The sequence below is a fragment of the Natator depressus genome, chromosome 6 (genome assembly GCF_965152275.1).
Source record: "Natator depressus isolate rNatDep1 chromosome 6, rNatDep2.hap1, whole genome shotgun sequence".
NCBI classification, from domain to species: Eukaryota; Metazoa; Chordata; order Testudines; family Cheloniidae; genus Natator; species Natator depressus.
Genome location: NC_134239.1, coordinates 65,899,562 through 65,917,655, shown reverse-complemented (window position 1 = coordinate 65,917,655; position 18,094 = coordinate 65,899,562). Strand labels below are relative to the sequence as shown.

Below are 18,094 nucleotides of genomic sequence, written 5' to 3'. Positions count from 1 at the left end.
ATGACTGGAGAGCTATGCTGTTACAGCTAATCATGGAACAACTGCACTTTGTAGAGCTGCAATTTTGGGACCATCCAACAAGCATTGAGCACTTAGACCAGATTGCGATGCAAACCTGGAGGCACTATTAGTCATCCCAGAACTGTCAGATGAAGAAGTCCACACTCCTGGAACCACGTGCCAAGTTCAGGACAGTCCTGCAAAGCACGGATACCAAGATGAGAGTTGCCCTTACAGTGGAGATATGAATAGTGATCATCATATGGAAGTTTGCAGCCCCAGATTGTTATTGATCAGTTGGTAATCAATTTGGCATTAGGAAATAAATGGTGGGGTTATGTCATCAAGGTATGCCAGGCAACAAAGCACGTCCTGCTATACAGGGTGGTCAGACTAGGCAATGTGCAGGAAATAAGAGATGTATTGAATGAGCCAGGCTTCATATTGTTCTCCTTCACCTTCTGATTCCCCTTACCTTAGCTCCTTTCCCTTTGCCTGTCACTAATACTCCTCTCCCTAGTTTTCAAATTCTGCCATCTCGTTCACCAAGTCAGTGTAAACATTCTTGTTCCTGTAGGAGTGCCATACCTGCACGTGTGCTCCTTGCCACAAGGAAATCAAACACCTCCTTCCGAGACCAGGCAGCAGCACAAGACAAAGAGCAAGAGATATGCTTTCAGTGAACAATTAGCAGATAACAGATGAAGACTACACTGAGCATTTAGAAAAGTTTTGAGACTGACTTCTAATTACTTAGATAGAATTTAGCATGGATACATGACAGGTTACGCTAGAAAATAAGGCAAATTTTGCCAATACAACTTTCTTATGCAGACCTGGCTTAAAACCTCTCATGATAAAAATGAAAAGCATTCAAGCAAAACTGGGTTTACCTTACCCTTTCAGCTACTCTTGTGTGAACATGAATGTAAATTAAGCCCTGAGGGACAAAATCCAACAAGCTACTAAATTTGTTTATGATACAGGTATCACTTAATAAAAACAGAAATGTTCTGCATACCTCTAGCAGAAACTCTCTCTGATATCAATAATTTAAGAAAAAGATTATATGTACCTGTTATAACAACATTAATCCAGGGAGAACAGTCTCAGAAAAGATAGTCCTCAATCAGTAAACTTCAGCAAATGGGTCAAATGTCAATTCCTAAAAGCAAAGATTTCAAAAAAAAGGTGTGCAGCAAAACAGCATTCAGTGCCAAATATATCCCTGGGGTTACTACTGACTTCAGCAGAGTTATTACAAGTACTTATTTGGCCCTCAGTGTTCAAATTTCTCCTCTTAACAGATTATCTCCTGATTTTAGCTCAGGGATGGTTGCAAAGCAGCATGTATGGTGGAACAGCTGGCAATGTGGTCCAAGCCAAACTAAGGAAGTAGTAATTTAAATCTTAAATTAAAATCATTTAGTTCTTCTGATTTGTCTGTATATACTTGCTATCTATTAGAATCTCTGGTCCTTATACTGGAATTTACCACATTATAATCCTTCTGTATACCCTGTAACAATTTATTTATTCGGGATTAAAAGGTTTTGCTTCAGATGATTACTGTATAAATTATAGCAACTAACATATATAGCTTCTATCTCCAATTAATCTTACATCTTTGGGGGTGGAGTATCAAACGGGAGGTCAGAGAGCTTTGAGTGGGATGAAACAGCTGTGCCTACTTTAGGATGTATGCAGTGTTGTAGCTGTGTCAGTCCCAGGATATTAGAGAAACAAGGTGGATGAGGTAATATCTTGTATTTGACTAACTTCTGCTGGTGACAGTAGATGCTTTCAAGCTACACAGAGCTCTTCCTCAGGTGTGGGAAAGGTACTTAAGAGTGTCACTGCTAAATATAAGATCAAACAGAATTATATTACCTCACCCATCTTGCCTCTCTACTTTAAGATATATAATTCAGGAATTTAGGAATATGGGGTATAATTTGTGAAGTCTAAGCAAATTCCAAGGAAAGACAATGGATGCATCAGGGACAGCACATCCAGCCTCCAGCAACTTGGAAAAGAGGAAGCCACTAGCCCACCTTCTCCTCATCATCACCTTGATTAATCTTCAATTAGAAATTTTAAGGGTCAGCCAAATAAAATCTCCACAGGAATCAGTAAGTGCATTGGGTAATACCACTCTTCAGGGAATATCATCTACTTGAGGGAATCTCTGGATGGTGGAGAACAGTCTCTAGAGACAGATCTCTCAGGAGTGTCAAACAGGGATTAAGGTCCTGCAATGAAAGCCTGAGAAGTGCATCTGAAATAAGATCACATATTCTACTTTCCTCTGTGGAGCTTGAGGAGCTCCAGATTTTCTGATCCCTTCAAAGATTCTACTCAGGTGAGGATGAAAATCAAATAAAGCTTTAAAAAGGCTCATGTATAGGCACCTGCTGGTGCTGCAAAAGGCAGGAAAAAACTTGGAAGCTGGCAGGAGGGAACTAGTAGAGGTGCCAAAATTACTTTGTGAGACGGATCCACCTGACTGATACTGAAGTGGACTTTACAGTGTATTGCTCACTAGACAAAACCAAGCTAAAAAAAACTGTGTATATTCAGTCTGAGAATTTTGGATGTTCTTCCACCAAATACATATGCCAATCTGGTAGTACTATGGATTGACTATTCATTGTTAAAATCTTTGTCTTGCCCCATCCCCTTGCACTGAGACTGTCAATTTTTTAAAAGTTGTCGAAGACCCTATAGAAAAGCTGTAACAAAAATTGCTGAATATTTGACTTGGCTTTCTTTATCATCCTTTGTGAAAGGATTAGCAAAATGTCACTTCTAATTACTTCAGTTCATGCTTCTGAAGGTAAAAAATTGAATAATCTTTTGTGAATTTATCATTTCTTGCTTCTATTACATATAGTATATTCGATAATATATTCTATTCTATATATTTTTAAATAAAGTTTGAATTAAAATGTACACCCTGTATACAGTTCAAAAGCAAGTAAACACTCCACCTATTAGATGAAACAGTTGTGACCCTGTGGATACACACCACAATAAAAAGTTTTTTCTGAGGCTTAAAATATTACCTGAGTTTTTAAAATTTAGGATTATACATTTAGAAGAAAACATGCTATCATCTAAAACGACCTTAAACTGGGCTATATTATAAAGGAGGAAGAAAATAAGTTTTAAAATTATATATTCCTAATGAGATCAGGTTGATCTATACAGCCTATTTAACAAAGATGGGGTCGTCCTCCACATATCCAAAGAAAGAATATTGCTCAGGCAAACATGGAGTAAGCTTCCATACATTATCTATCAATGTGCCTCAACTCTAAACAGCAGGATTCATCCGTAACAGAAAGAAGGTAGTTTAGTCACTTGTCCTTAGACTACAACAAGGATTCTAATTTATGGCAATATTGGTGGTTCTGTGATGTAGAAATCTGTATTAACTGGAACCTGAAATGACACCATCAATTTTTTTCAAATAGGCTGAGGGTTCTCCAGCCTCTTAGCCTACAGAAATTTCGCTGAGAGAAATCCTCTTCATGAGTCACCCCCCCTCACAACGGCCCCTCATTACTCTGGTCTCAATCAATGCCATTCTTCAAATCACACGAAGGCACTAACTGAACTTTTAATTACTACCAACCTGGACATAATATGTATGAGTAACAGACTAAAAGCTTTTTGTCATATCAATAGGGTCCATAAGCCTCCACTGTCATTCCGCCCCATCACTTAAAAAAACCCAACAACCTTCGTTAGACTTACTTTTCAAAAGACAGACTTGACTTTCAGCATTTTGAGGCATTTTATTAAGTGGAACTTTTACAATTCCCAATTTAGTGGAATGCTCATATGCATGCTGGCTATTGTGTTTTTACTCATCACCTGTTAGCTGTTTACAAATATAAATTTGTTAAACAGAAGATTGGGATGTAAGTGCAGTGGGATGTCCAGAATGCAAACTAAATACACCCAAATATGCCACCTAAGATCACATGAGTTTACAGATTGTGTATTTTCCCCACTTTTGTTGCTTTTAACATTCAAGCATACCACTGATCTTTTTATAGCTACAAATATTATTGTGGTAAACAAATCTTAATACATAACCAGTCAAATCATAAATTGATTAAGCATGCTCAATGGAGGAAAAGATATGCTATACAATTATTACGGCCAGCAAATAATGTCAGCATCAGAAACACAGTTGTAGATGTTAGCATCAAAAACACAGGAAACAAAGGTTTTCAATGTCAGCTTAAAACTATACAAAAGGCAGGCACATGAATGCTGAGCATTCAAAAAAAGCGAAAAACACAATCAGAGAAAGGATGGCGTCAAACCAGCATAATCAACATTGAACTTGGGACCTGAATCTGACATGACCTCAAACCTTTTCCTTCCCATGATGACCAGAGTCCAGAAACAGGAAGTGCAAGAGGCATTTATCAATTTCTCAGATGTTATAATCTAAACAAGACAAATGTAAACTATAGTATTCTGAATCAGATGCAGCCGCACAAAGAATTGTATACTTACCATCATGGAAGAGTATTTTTGGCTGTACAGTACAAGATTAAAACAAACATCTGGGTATTATGAGAATTAATGGAATATTCCTCAGAAACTGACTGTTCACAATTAAATGTGCCCGAATGTCATCCATTCAATTTATGCTTAATCATTAATTCACCACCAAAATTGTAACTGTAGCCAGGTATGGAAGGAAGACTATATTTTTACTACTAGAAACTACTAAGATAATTATTATAAAAATTTCTGAAGTTCATAAAAACTAAATTAATCAAATCTGATGTGTATTTTACAACTACATTACTTCAAAGTTACAGGGTTGGCAGCTTATAAAGGGAGTTTTTATATATATATATATATATATATATATATATATATATATATAAAAAACATATACACACACACACACACACGACACTCACGTTTGAGCGCACACACGACACTGTCAAAAAATTGGGATTTTTTTGTTTTTGCCATTTTTATTTAAGTTACGTAATTTAAGTTACGAAACACTTGTTTTTCTGTTAAAAAAATATAGGAAGCTGGATGTTTGCTTTAAAACAAACTCCTCTCTCAATAAGATACAGTCCTTTACTCCACCTTCCCGCCAGGTTTTGTGTGCCAGACAATATTTGGAGTTCAACTGCCAAGAGGATGTTTATAAGCTTAAAGGATGTTTATCAATTGATTTTGATTAGTTAGAAGTCAGATGCTGATGCCTTGTTAAAAACATTTTACAGAATGCCTTCTAGCAAGCAACACAATTACAATTCAAAATACATTTAAATAAAATTATTTGACTCACTTAGGTCCTGATCCTGCAACCAATCTGCACAAGTGGCCCCTTTCACCCCCGTGGAGCCCCACAAAAGTCAACAATGCCCTATGCAGACTCAGCTGCAGGAGCAATGCCTCATGTAGATTCAGTTGTCAGTTTCTTTTATATCTAAGCATTACTTTATTAAGGAATAAGGCTCAACAAAACTGCTACCTTGAAGTATTTGGTTATCAATTACTTAAGCATTTGGTAAAATAGTAATTATAGAGAAGTTGGTTGCCTTCACATTGCCTACAATACAGTTGATCATTCCATAAGACCTTTGCTTCCATCTCCAACAGATACGGAAAACCCCATACATCCATCAAATTTGCAAACTAGCAAAAACCTTAACAGGGACCTACCTCAGCAATGTAAAGGCAGAGTAGCATCCCAAGTGTAAGGAGTGTGACAGTCAGATGTGTCTCTCTGTTGATTTGTTAAGACTGCACTAATATGATTTGTATTTAAATGGCCCTCCATAGTATATAAGCACCTCATAATCTTTAATGTGTTTATTGTTGCAGCACCCTGTGTGCAGTAGGGAAGTGCTATTATCTCATTCTAGAGATGGGGAAATAGAGCACAGAGAAACTAAACGATTTGCCCAGGGTTACACAGGAAGTCTGTGGCAGAGCCAAGAAGTAAAGCTAAGTCTGAGGCCCAGGCTAGTGCCCTAACCACTGAGCCATTTTCCACGAACGTACAAGTCTGATTAAAGTGAACTACATATCGCTTTTCAGTACCTGTTGGAAATGGAAGCGAAAACCCTATAGAGTGTGTTATCAGCAGTGCTGTACGCATTTTGCAAATGGCAAGGAATGCAGGAGATTCACCCCTTAATTTGTTTTTCCATCATTTTTGTGGTTTGAGTCAACTTTAACAACCGCTAAACATTGGTGTATGTTTACCATATGTAGACAGTTTATCATCATACGATATACAATTCGCTTTTTTCCTGTATCTAAGATCAGATCCTTATCAACTGTTCAATACTTAAGAACAGCCCTACTAGGTCAGACCAAAGGTACATCCAGCCCAGTATCCTGTCTACCGACAGTGGCCAATGCCAGGTGCCCCAGAGGGACTGAACCTAACAGGTAATGATCAAGTGATCTCTTTCCTGCCATCCATCTCCGCCCTTTGGCGGACATAGGCGAGGAACACCATTCCTTACCCATCCTGGCTAATAGCCATCAATGGATTTAACCTCCATGAATTTATCCAGGTCTCTTTTAAAACCCTGTTATAGTCCTAGCCTTCACAACCTCCTCAAGCAAGGAGTTCCACAGGTTGACTGTGCACTGAGTGAACAAAAAAAATCCTTTTATTTGTTTTAAAACTGCTACGCATTAATTTCATTTGGTGGCCCCTAGTTCTTATATTATGAGAACACGTAAATAACTTTTCCTTATTCACTTTCTCCACACCACTCATGATTTTATGTACCTCTATCATATCCCCCCTTAGTCTCCTCTTTTCCAAGCTGAAAACTCCTAGCCTCTTTAATTTCACCTCATATGGGACCCGTTCCAAACCCCTAATCATTTTAGTTGCCCTTTTCTGAATCTTTTCTAATGCCAGTATATCTTTTTTGAGATGAGGGGACCACATCTATACGCAGTATTCAAGATGTGGGCGTACCATGGATTTATACAAGGGCAATGAGATATTCCCCGTCTTATTCTCTATCCCTTTTTTAATTATTCCTACATCCCGTTTGCTTTTTTGACTGCCACTGCACACTGCATGGATGTCTTCAGAGAACTATCCATGATGACTCCAAGATCTTTCTACTGATTAGTTGTGGCTAAATTAGTCCCCATCATATTGTACATATAGTTGGGGTTATTTTTTCCAATGTGCATTACTTGAAATTTAATGTGCATAAATGTAATTTGCCATTTTGTTGCCCAATCACTTAGTTTTGTGAGATCTTTTTGAAGTTGTTCACAGTCTGCTTTGGTCTTAACTATCTTGAGCAGTTTAGTATCATCTGCAGACTTTGCCACCTCACTGTTTACCCCTTTCTCCACATCATTTATGAGTAAGTTGAATAGGATTGGTCCTAGGACTGACCGCTGGGGAACACCACTAGTTACCCCTCTCCATTCTGAAAATTTACCATTTATTCCTACCCTTTGTTCCCTGTCTTTTAACCAGTTCTCAATCCATGAAAGGATCTTCCCTCTTATCCCATGATGGCTTAATTTATGCAAGAGCCTTTGGTGAGGGACCTTGTCAAAGGCTTTCTGGAAATCTAAGAACACTATGCCCACTGGATCCCCCTTGTCCACATGTTTGTTGACCCCCTCAAAGAACTCTATTAGATTAGTAAGACATGATCTCCCTTTACAGAAACCATCTTGACTTTTGCGCAACAATTTACGTTCTTCTGTGTGTGTCTGACAATTTTATTCTTTACTATTGTTTCAACTAATTTGCCCGGTACTGACATTAGACTTACCGGTCTGTAATTGCCAGGATCACCTCTAGAGCCCTTCTTAAATATTGCCATTACATTAGCTATCTTCCAGGAATTAGGTATAGTAGCTGATTTAAAGGACAGGTTACAAACCATAATTAATAGTTCCGCAATTTCACATTTGAGTTCCTTCAGAACTCTTGGATGAATGCCATCTGGTCCCAGTGACTTGTTACTGTTAAGTTTCTCAATTAATTCCAAAACCTTCTCTAGTGACACTAGATTTGTCACCTACAAAAGACGGCTCAGGTTTGGGAATCTCCCTAAAATCCTCAGGCGTGAAGACTGAAGCAAAGAATTCATTTAGTTTCTCCGCAATGACTTGATCATCGTTAAGTGCTCCTTTTGTATCTCGATCGTCCAGGGGCCCCACTGGTTGTTTAGCAGGCTTCCTGCTTCTGATGTACTTAAACATTTTATTACCTTTTGAGTTTTTGGCTAGCTGTTCTCCTTTTGCCAAGAGTTAATTTGCCAAGAGTTAATTTGGCAGTGTTTAAGCTCCTTTCTATTTACCTCACTAGGATCCGACTTCCACTTTTTAAAAGATGCCTTTTTATCTCTCACTGCTTCTTTTACATGGTTGTTAAGCCACGGTGGCTCTTTTTTAGTTCTTTTACTGTGTTTTTTTAATTTGGGGTATACATTTAAGTTGAGCCTCTATTATGGTGTCTTTGAAAAGCGTCCATGCAGCTTGCAGGGATTTCGCTCTAGTCACTGTACCTTTTAATTTCTGTTTAACTACACTCCTCATAGTTCCCCTTTCTGAAATTAAATGCCACAGTGTTGGGCTATTGAGGTGTTCTTCCCACCACAGGAATGTTAAATATTATTATATTATGGTCACTATTTCCAAGCGGTCGTGTTATAGTTACCTCTTAGACCAGATCCTGCACTCCACTCGGGACTAGATCTAGAGTTGCCTCTCCCATTGTGGGTTCCTGTACCAGCTGCTCCAAGAAGCAGTCATTTAAAGTATCAAAAAATTGTCTCCGCAATGCGTCCTGAGGGACATGTACCCAGTCAATATCGGGATAATTGAAATACCCCACTATTATTGAGTTTTTTATTTTGATAGCCTCTCTAATCTCCCTTAGCATTTCATCGTCACTATCACTGTCCTGGTCAGGTGGTCAATAATAGATCCCTACTGTTGTATTCTTATTAGAGCATGGAATTACTATCCATAGAGATTCTATGGAACGTGGATTCATTTAAGATTTTTATTTCATTTGATTCTACATTTTCTTTCACATATAGTGCCACTCCCACCGCACGACCTGTTCTGTCCTTCAAATATATTTTGTACCATTGTACAAAATGTGTCCCACTGATTGTCCTCACTCCACCAGGTTTCTGTGATGCCTATTGTATCAATATCCTCCTTTAACACGAGGCGCTCTACTTCACCCATCTTATTATTTAGACTTCTAGCATTTGTGTACAAGCACTTTAAAAACTTGTCACTGTTTATTTGTCTGGCCTTTTCTGATGTGTCAGATTCTTTATGTGAATGTTTCTCCTCTGATCTGGCCCTTACTTTATCCTCTTCCATCCGCTCCCCCTGACTAAAACCTACAGAATCTCAATCGATAGACTCTCTTCTAAGAGAGGTCTCTGTCCAATCCACATGCGCCTCTGCAGCAATTGGCTTTCCCTCATCTCTTATTTTAAAAACTGCTCTGCAACCTTTTTAATGTTAAGTACCAGCAGTCTGGATCCACTTTGGTTTAGGTGGAGCCCATCCTTCCTGTATAGGCTCCCCCATCCCAAAAGTTTCACCAGTTCCTAATAACTTATATCAGAACTGGAATGTATTCAAACACCACATACTTTATGGGTCTAGTAATCCAGACAGTTATTGTCAGTGAAATTATCTCTGCTTCTTAAAGACATCGTATTAATTGTGTTAAGAAAATACATTTTAAATCCTTACCATACATTGACTTTGGTTAAATACTGATTTCATCATCAAATTAATAGGATTAATTAGAATATTTAGAAAGAAGTATGTTTTTAAATAACCCTCATGTATAAAAACATGAAAAATAACTATATAATATATAAACTAGTGGTATTTGTAGCAGTTTACTAAAATTATTTTTGGTTTGATTTTATGCTACTGAAGATTTTCAATCCTCTGTGACCCAAAAAGGGCAAAAACGTGTATTTTTCACTGGGTAAGGTTCTTACAGGTTGTAAAGTCCGTAATTTCCCAGCGGATCAGAGCAATTTGTGTCACACGAATATTGTATGTTACAGAGTTTATAAATTACTAATGGAATGGGGGCAATTTGGTGGTTGTGTGGGAGGGGGTAGAATGTCAGTTGATCATAACTTGCTCCAGAACATTTAATGATATCATGGTAGATTTCAACAAAGATGGATGAGATAGGACAGCCCAACTTGCAGTGGCACAGGGAATCTAAATGCAGATACCAAAACTCTGGACCAATATCCTTGGCTGGCAAGCCACTTCAAGTCAATCCTCTTTAATACATGGAAAGACATTAGCAGCTCCAGAGGCAGAGATGGAGAATCATAGCTGTTTTTTAAAGTTACTTGGCCCCTTTTTTTTCCAAAGGTACCTTCAAAAATATAAACCAATGTTTCAACCCTAGGTATATAAACAAAACACAAAACAAAAACAAACAGAAGTCTGCTAGATCCACAGAGCCAGTTGCTGGTAAGGAGATTCTCTATGAAGGCTCCAGGACACTGGAACTTCCTTCCTTCTTGGCCCAAAATAGTCCAAATTTGATGACCTTCCAGGCATGTTACAGAAGACACTTATTTGGTTACGATTTTGGAGAGGGCTGAACACATTCTCCCCAGAACCATGAGACTGTGGAAAAAAACAGCTTTATAGGTGGCAAGCTAGCTGAGTTTCTCCTTTTGAATTTGTAGTTAATGATGCTGAGGTTTTCTTTTGTTGTAATATAAATTATGTGTCAGTGTGTCTAGAAGTCTCATTAATCAAATCAAAATTTAAAAAAACAAACCAGAAACTGTAGCAGAGGGCAAGGGAGACTCAAGATCCATACATACACTATTTTTAATAAGATGAGTCAGATAAGATTAGGGTATATCTTCAAGAATCTTCTCACTGAGCCTCCCCAAACATTATAGCAGCAATGTGATCATGGAGGACAGGAATTGATATGTTTTACGGAGGGAGGGGGAGAGAGCAGAGCTAAAAAGTGTTTTGGTCAGAGGCATCTAGAGGGATCAAATGTTCAGATAAGAGAACAAGCTGCCATGATACAGGGCCTTTGAGGTGATGGTAGCACAAGGGCAAAAAAGGATGCCAAAGGACACTCTCTGGTCAGACTGCCGGAAGGGGAACCAAGATTCTTTTAACAAAAAAGACATGCTCCTAATGAGAGGGAAAGGGCAGGAGGGAGAAATTTAAATAAAAAATTTTTAAAAAAGAAGCAATGTTTGGCAAATAGAAGAAAAATAATTTGGTGAAAATTATATTCAAGCTTCTAAGAAAACAGGATAGAAATAAGTTAAGTATTTGAAAGGATCCCATTAATAAGCAGGTAAAATATTTGTAAACATTTGCTAATATAGGGCCCAATCCTGTGAGATGCAGAGTACCAGGATACTGGCCCCCATCTCTCCCTCTCACAGGATTGGGCCCATCCTGTATATCAATGTTGAATATGTCAAGCTTGATTAAACACTGTCTAGGAGGTTGAAGGGGACACAAATATCTGAAGAGTATAAACACCAAACAGGTAGAGAAAGGATTGAGAGTAGTAGAAAGAAGTAAAATTAGAAGTAATGGAATGAAATTAAGAGGAGGAAAATTTTGGCCAAATATCAGGAAATAAAGCTTGACACCAGATCTGTTAGATCAAGGGGTAGTGTCCTATGAGCCGTGGTGGAAACCCAGTCATTTTGAAAATGTAAAATCAGACTGGACAAAACATTAGCAAATTTACAACAGGGTCTAATCCTGTATTGGCAGAGAGATAGACTAAGTAACCTACATAGACCATTTCCAGCTCTACCTTTTCTAAATATTGTTCTTGTAATTCCCACCGACATTAAAATTAAAGTGTGCCTTGAGAAAACAAATACACCCAACAAAATATTTTCCTCTATCTTTTGATGCACTGCATATAGTGACTACAATGTTTGTAGGGCTCTATAACCTGCTTATACGCTTTAAATAATAGCTGAGGGTTTCCTAGGATTGGCTATGCATGAACCAGTGCTGGAAACGCCACACTTCAGATTTTGGTTTGTTCTCAGATATAGTACATCCCAAGTACATCCCTTTGTCATTTACCACCAGAAGAAATCACTGCTAAAATGAGTACTGAACATAAAAAATAAAAAACCAAAAAGACTAAAATTGGGGGGGAAAAATTAAGTGAAGATGGAAAAATACCAAGAAAATTGGTTTTGCAGCTAATGCACAAAATGTTTCCATGAGAATCAGCACAGTATTTTCTTAAGTTAAGCCATACAGTTCTACTTTAACAGATTTCCTGCAGCACAGAGAAAAATGTGCAGCTCCATCCACTACACCTACAGAATCAACCATCTGAAATAATTTTAAAAGGAGTGAAGAGCTTCTCTATGGTTCACAAATCCATGACAAATGACTGACTTTCTGGGAAAGGAGAGGGGAAGCAGCAGGGAGGTTTGTCGGCTTAGATATTCTTGAGATTTTTCTTTTGGGAAGACAAGAGAGGGATACCTTGACGTACTTGAGTTTCCATCATCCAAGTATGTATTGAGTAGGTCATCCAATAACGTTTGCTCCTCTTACAGCTCAAATGCATACATTAATGCGGACATTATAGTCACAGCAGGAACCTGAGCTGAAGGTGAACAAGAAGAGGTGAACCACACACGATTATTTTTGAGTGTCAAACTAAGTACACCTTTCAGTCCTTTAATCAAGTATGTAAAATCTACCTATTCACAGTGCATGTGTAAGCGGGGAATAGTCCCGCTCTTGTGAGGAACTTTCCTGGCTTCTGCACTACCGCGGTGAAGTGGGCTAGCGAAAGGATCTGAGCCTCACTCCCACTTCCTTTACCCAGTGGCCTCCCCGCCCTTGAGGACTCCCCTTCTGCTCTCCTGTCTGGCAGAGTCCTCATAACCCCAACAAGGCTGGGCCCAGGCAGGATTCCTGAGGGGCTTGACCCCCAAACCTGCTGTGGTCACCTAGGACAGGGGCTAGGGTGTCCCCACTCGGGGTACTCTCTCTGCAATGGGCACTTCTCTGACCCACTGACCATTACATACAAGTTAAAGTTATTTAATCAACAATTAATTTTAAAAAGAATAAGGAATAATGGGAAAGGTTAAAGGAAACACATCAACCCGCTCTGTGGCAGGGAACATCACAAACAGTGTCTCTGGAATGTCAGGGCAGTTCACAGTCTGTTCCTTCTAAGTCCCAGGCCGCCTTCTCAGGCCCTGGCCGTGCTGTAGGGATGCTATGGGTTGGACACTTGCTCTGGTGGTGGCCACACATTCTCAGGCTCTAAGTGGTAGAACCCTTCTGCCCAGTGTCGCCCCCGCCCTGTCGGGGTTACGATCCAAGCCTGGCCTGCAGAGCCTCTTGGCTGAGGCGTCTCCCTGTGCTGGGCCTGCTGCCCAGGGTCCCCCTCGCTCTCCCCAGCTGCTCACCGCACCCAGCTCAGACTGCTCCAGCCCCCGCTGCACCAATCTGTCTCTGCACTGCAGCTGCTGCTCTGCCTCCAGCTCCCTGGGCTGCTTCTTTGGCCCCTCTGGCTTCTGGTTGCTACAGCTCTGCTCCCAGGACAGGTCTGCTCTGCAGGCTGCTTCTGTGACTCTGCTCCCAACACTGACCTGCTTCGTGGGCTGCTTTTCTGGCCCCTCTGGCTCTGGTTGCTGCAGCTCTGCTCCCAGGGCAAGTCTGCTCTCTCTGGGCTGTGCCTCTAGCTTTGGGGCTGCAGCTCTGCTCCCAGGACAGGGTCTGCTCTCTCTGGATCTGGCACAGCTCTGCTCCCCAGTTTAGCTTGGGCCCCTGCTTTCTCCTTAGCTCGGCCCCACTCTGTCTGACCCAGGCAATTCCAGCTCACACAGAGGATGGGACCTCCCTGGCCTCCTGACTCCCTGATTAGCCTGCTCGCCCTGTCATTCAGGCTGACTTGGAGCATTGGCCTCTCTCCATTGTTCCTGGGGACTGTCAGTCTCAGGGTCCTGATTTCTCATAGACCCTTCCCCTTTTAGTACTGGGAGCTAGCCAACCAAAACACCCCCACTGACTGTTAGTAAGGGGGCAACAGTTCCCTTACACGTGGTATCATGATGCAGGGGACCAGACTGAAAGGTATTCTTAGTTCCAAGCCCTCAACCACTAGGCAATAAACTAACTGGTTATGGCTCTCCCCATGTATATATTCATTTCTAGGCCAAATCAATAGATTTCACCTAGAACAAAGAAGGAATAATAAAAACATGCCAGTAGATGGGGAAGGTGATCAAACAAAGACAGTTTGTGTTTAATGCAATGGAGGACAGGAAGTCGTCAGAGGGATGCAAAGAGGGGGCAATGTGGTCAGTGATGATCCAGGAATACGATCCTGGCAACAGAATTCTATTCTAAGCAGGTTCTTACACTGTGCTTATCACCATAGTATCGGAACACCTTCCAGCAGTGCACGATTAAACATTTATCACATCTCCCCAGGGTGAGAAACATGGGCAGTGGAGTGTTTTGTTTTGGTAGGGTAATGGTTTGAAGGAATTTTTTTTAGGATTGTTTGTTTTTAATATATATGTCACGACAGATTTATGTTAGAAAGCAAGGAACGTACCTTCAGAAAAATGCACCTTGCACTTGGAGTGGAGATGGTGAAGTCTGATGTTCCTTAGTTCCTGGGAGGGTTTCATTCCACAGTCTTGGACAGATTGCCAAGAAAATTCCGTCTCCCACACATGAGTTTTACCCTTATTATAGAAAGTTGCATTATTCCAGATGAGCAATATAGTCAACCAGAGTCTTTATTCTGGAGCCTCAGGAGCCTCCAGGCCATGGAGCACCCTGAAGATAAAAGACTGGGACCCTAAACTTTAGTCAATATTCTATGGGAAGCCAGTAGAGAGCGTGTCAAACTTCAACATACTTAAGGAGAGGAATGTGGTCGATATTAGGGCTAGAGCAGAGGTTCTCAAACTTTTGTACTGGTGACCCCTTTCACACAGCAAGCCTCTGAGTGCGACCCCCTCCCTTATAAATTAAATACACATTTTTATATATTTAACACCATTATAAATGCTGGAGGCGAAGTCGGGTTTGGGGGGATGGAGGCTGACACCTCACAACCCCCTGAGGGGTCACGACACCCAGTTTGAGAACCCCTGGGCTGGAGAGAGGATTACTGTAATAGAGATGCAGGATGAGGGCATGGACAGACACAAAAGACTAAGAGCAAAATTTCCCGTAGTACCTAGGTAAGCTGAAGTCCCTCTGAAGAACATTGGTGATATTAATAAAAATTACAAATATGATGTGAACCTCTGTCTATTTGATTTTGATCCTTGTGCCTGATACATAGGTGCAACTCAGTTCTCGGTGGCTTTACACATCTGCAGGAAGATAGACAATGGTCACAGATAGCCCAATCACTGGTACTCAAAACAATATATGTGTTAATTCCTTTGAAGGTGTATCCCCACCACACTCTGTTCAACAGGATGGCTGGTAGGCTGATAACTCCCAGTGTTGCAGAGATGTGGGGGATCCTTGAAAATAGAATTTGGAACCTGTTAAAAGCTTAATTCCTGAGGTTGATGGGGGAGACAGAGTCTACAGAGAAAGAGATTGTAATCTGTTCTCCAGAACAGCAGAGGTACCAGGGATAAGTCAGGCCTACCCAAGTGATTGCATGGGTAGATCTTTTCTTATTTCAAACTTCCCTCTCCAGTTGCTGTATTACTATGAATATTTTGTTTTCAAGAAACTGTTTGGTGTCACTGCACTTACCTACTGCTCACAGCTCATGAAGGGGTATCTACAGCAAGTGCCCAACCCAGCTGGACGTGCTGAAGACACATGGTTAATAAAAAGGAGAGCAGAATCCGAGGGGGCGGGGGAGACATTATAAAAGTGGGGTGCGTTCACGATTCTACTCAGAGGAGTGAAGCCACAGGGCCTGTCATTTGAAAGGATGCCCATGAAGAACCACAGAACTGGAAGGGACCTCGAGAAGTCATCTAGTCTAGTCCTGTGCACTCATGACAGGACTAAAGTATTATCTAGACTAGGGGGGTCTCAAACTGCTGGTCGTGACCCCTCAGGGTGTCACAAGATTATTACATGGGGAGTCATGAGCTGTCAAGTCTCCAACCCAAACCCCACTTCACCTCAAGCATTTATAATAGTGTTAAATATATTTTAAAAAGTGTTTTAATTTATAAAGGTGGGGGGTGTCACGCAGAGGCTTGCTGTCTGAAAGGGATCACCAACACAAAAGTTAGAGAACCATTGATCTAGAGCAGGGTCGGGCAAATTTTTTGGCCTGAGGGCCGCATCAGGTTTCTGAAATTGTATGGAGGGCTGGTTGGGGAGGATGTGCCTCCCCAAACAGCCAGACATGACCTGGCCCTCGTCCCCTATCCAACGCCCCACTTCTCGCCGCCATCCCCCCCCCTCCCGGGACGCCTGCCCCATCCCCGCTCTCTGTCTCCTGACCGCCCCCAGACCCCCGCTGCCCCATCCAACCCCACCTCTCCTTCCTGACTGTCCCCCCCAGGACCCCTGCCCCCATTCAACCCCCGTTCCCCACCCTCTGACCGCCCCGACCCCTATTGATGCCTCTGACCACCCCCCAAACTCCCCTGCCTTCTATCCAACCCCCCCCCGCTCCCTGCCCCCTTACCACGCAGCCTGGAGCACCGGTGGCTGGCAGCGTGGCTGCACCAGAACAGGCAGTCGCGCTGCGCCATGCAGCACAGAGCACCGGGTCAGCCTGGGCTCTGCAGCCCCGCCGCCCAGAGCATTGCGCCACGTGGCAGTGTGGCTGCAGGGGAGGGAGGATAGCCTCCCGGGCCAGGAGCTCAGGGGCCCGGCAGGACAGTCCTGCGGGCTGCATGTGGCCCACAGGCCGTAGTTCGCCCACCTCTGATCTAGACCATTTCTGACAGGTGTTTGTCTAACCTGCTCTTAAATACCTCCATATGATGGTGATTCTACAAGCTCTCTTCTATTCCAGTGGTTAAATACCCTGACGGTTAAGAAGTTTTTCCTAATGTCCAATCTAAAACACCCTTGCTCCCATTGCTTCTTGTCCTATCCTCAGATGTTAAGAAGAACAATTTTTCTCCCTCCTCTTTGTAACAACCTTTTATGTACTTGAAAACTGCTATCATGTCCCCTCTCAGTCTTCTCTTCTCCAGACTAATCAAACCCAATTTTTCAATCTCCCCTCATAGGTCATGTTTTCTAGACCTTTAATAATTTTTGCTGCTCTTTCTGGACTTTGTGCAATTTGTCCATATCTTTCCTGAAATGTGGCACCCAGAACTGGACTCAGTTGGACTACACTTCAGTTGAGGCCTAATCAGCGTGGAGTAGAGTGGAATAATTACTTCTCATGTCTTGCTTACAACACTCCTACTAATACATCCCAGAATGATGGTTGCTTTTTTTTTTTTTTTTTTTTTTTGCGCAAGTGTTACACTATTCACTCCTACCTAGCTTGTGATCCACTATGACCACCCCCAGATCCCTTTCCACAGTACTCCTTCCTAGGCAGTCGTTTCGCATTTTGTATGTGTATAACTGATTGTTCCTTCCTAAGTGGAGTACTCTGCATTTGTCTTTATTGAATATCATCCTATTTACTTCAGTCCATTTCTCCAGTATGTCCAGATCATTTTGAATTTTAATCCTATCCTCCACAGGACTTGCTACCCCTCCCAGCTTGGTATTGTCTGCAACGTTTATAAGTGTACTCTCTATGCCATTATCTAAATCACTGATGAAGATATTGAACAGAACCAGACCCAGAACTGTTCCCTATAGGACTCCACTCGATATGCCCTTCCAGTTTGACTGTGAACCACTTATAACTACTCTCTGGGGACAGTTTTCCTACCAGTTATGCACCCACTTTATAGTAGCTCCATCTGGTTGTATTTCCCAAGTTTATTTATGAGACTGTCATGCGAGACAGCATCAAAAGCCTTACTAAAGTCAAGATATACCACATCTACCGCTTTCTCCCTGTCCATAAGAGATTGAGAGGTCAACCATATAGCTAACCTGAGAACCA

The 18,094-nt window shown here is 41.4% G+C and overlaps 1 long non-coding RNA gene across 1 annotated transcript in view; it reads right to left on the bottom strand.

The window, feature by feature from the left end:
* Window positions 1–586: 586 nt before the first annotated feature.
* LOC141989182 (uncharacterized) overlaps window positions 587–18,094 on the bottom strand; it is a 101,606-nt gene continuing 84,098 nt past the window's right edge. The window contains exon 3 of the long non-coding RNA XR_012639929.1: window positions 587–628. This is a non-coding gene — a long non-coding RNA (uncharacterized LOC141989182). The remainder of the gene's footprint in view (window positions 629–18,094) is intronic.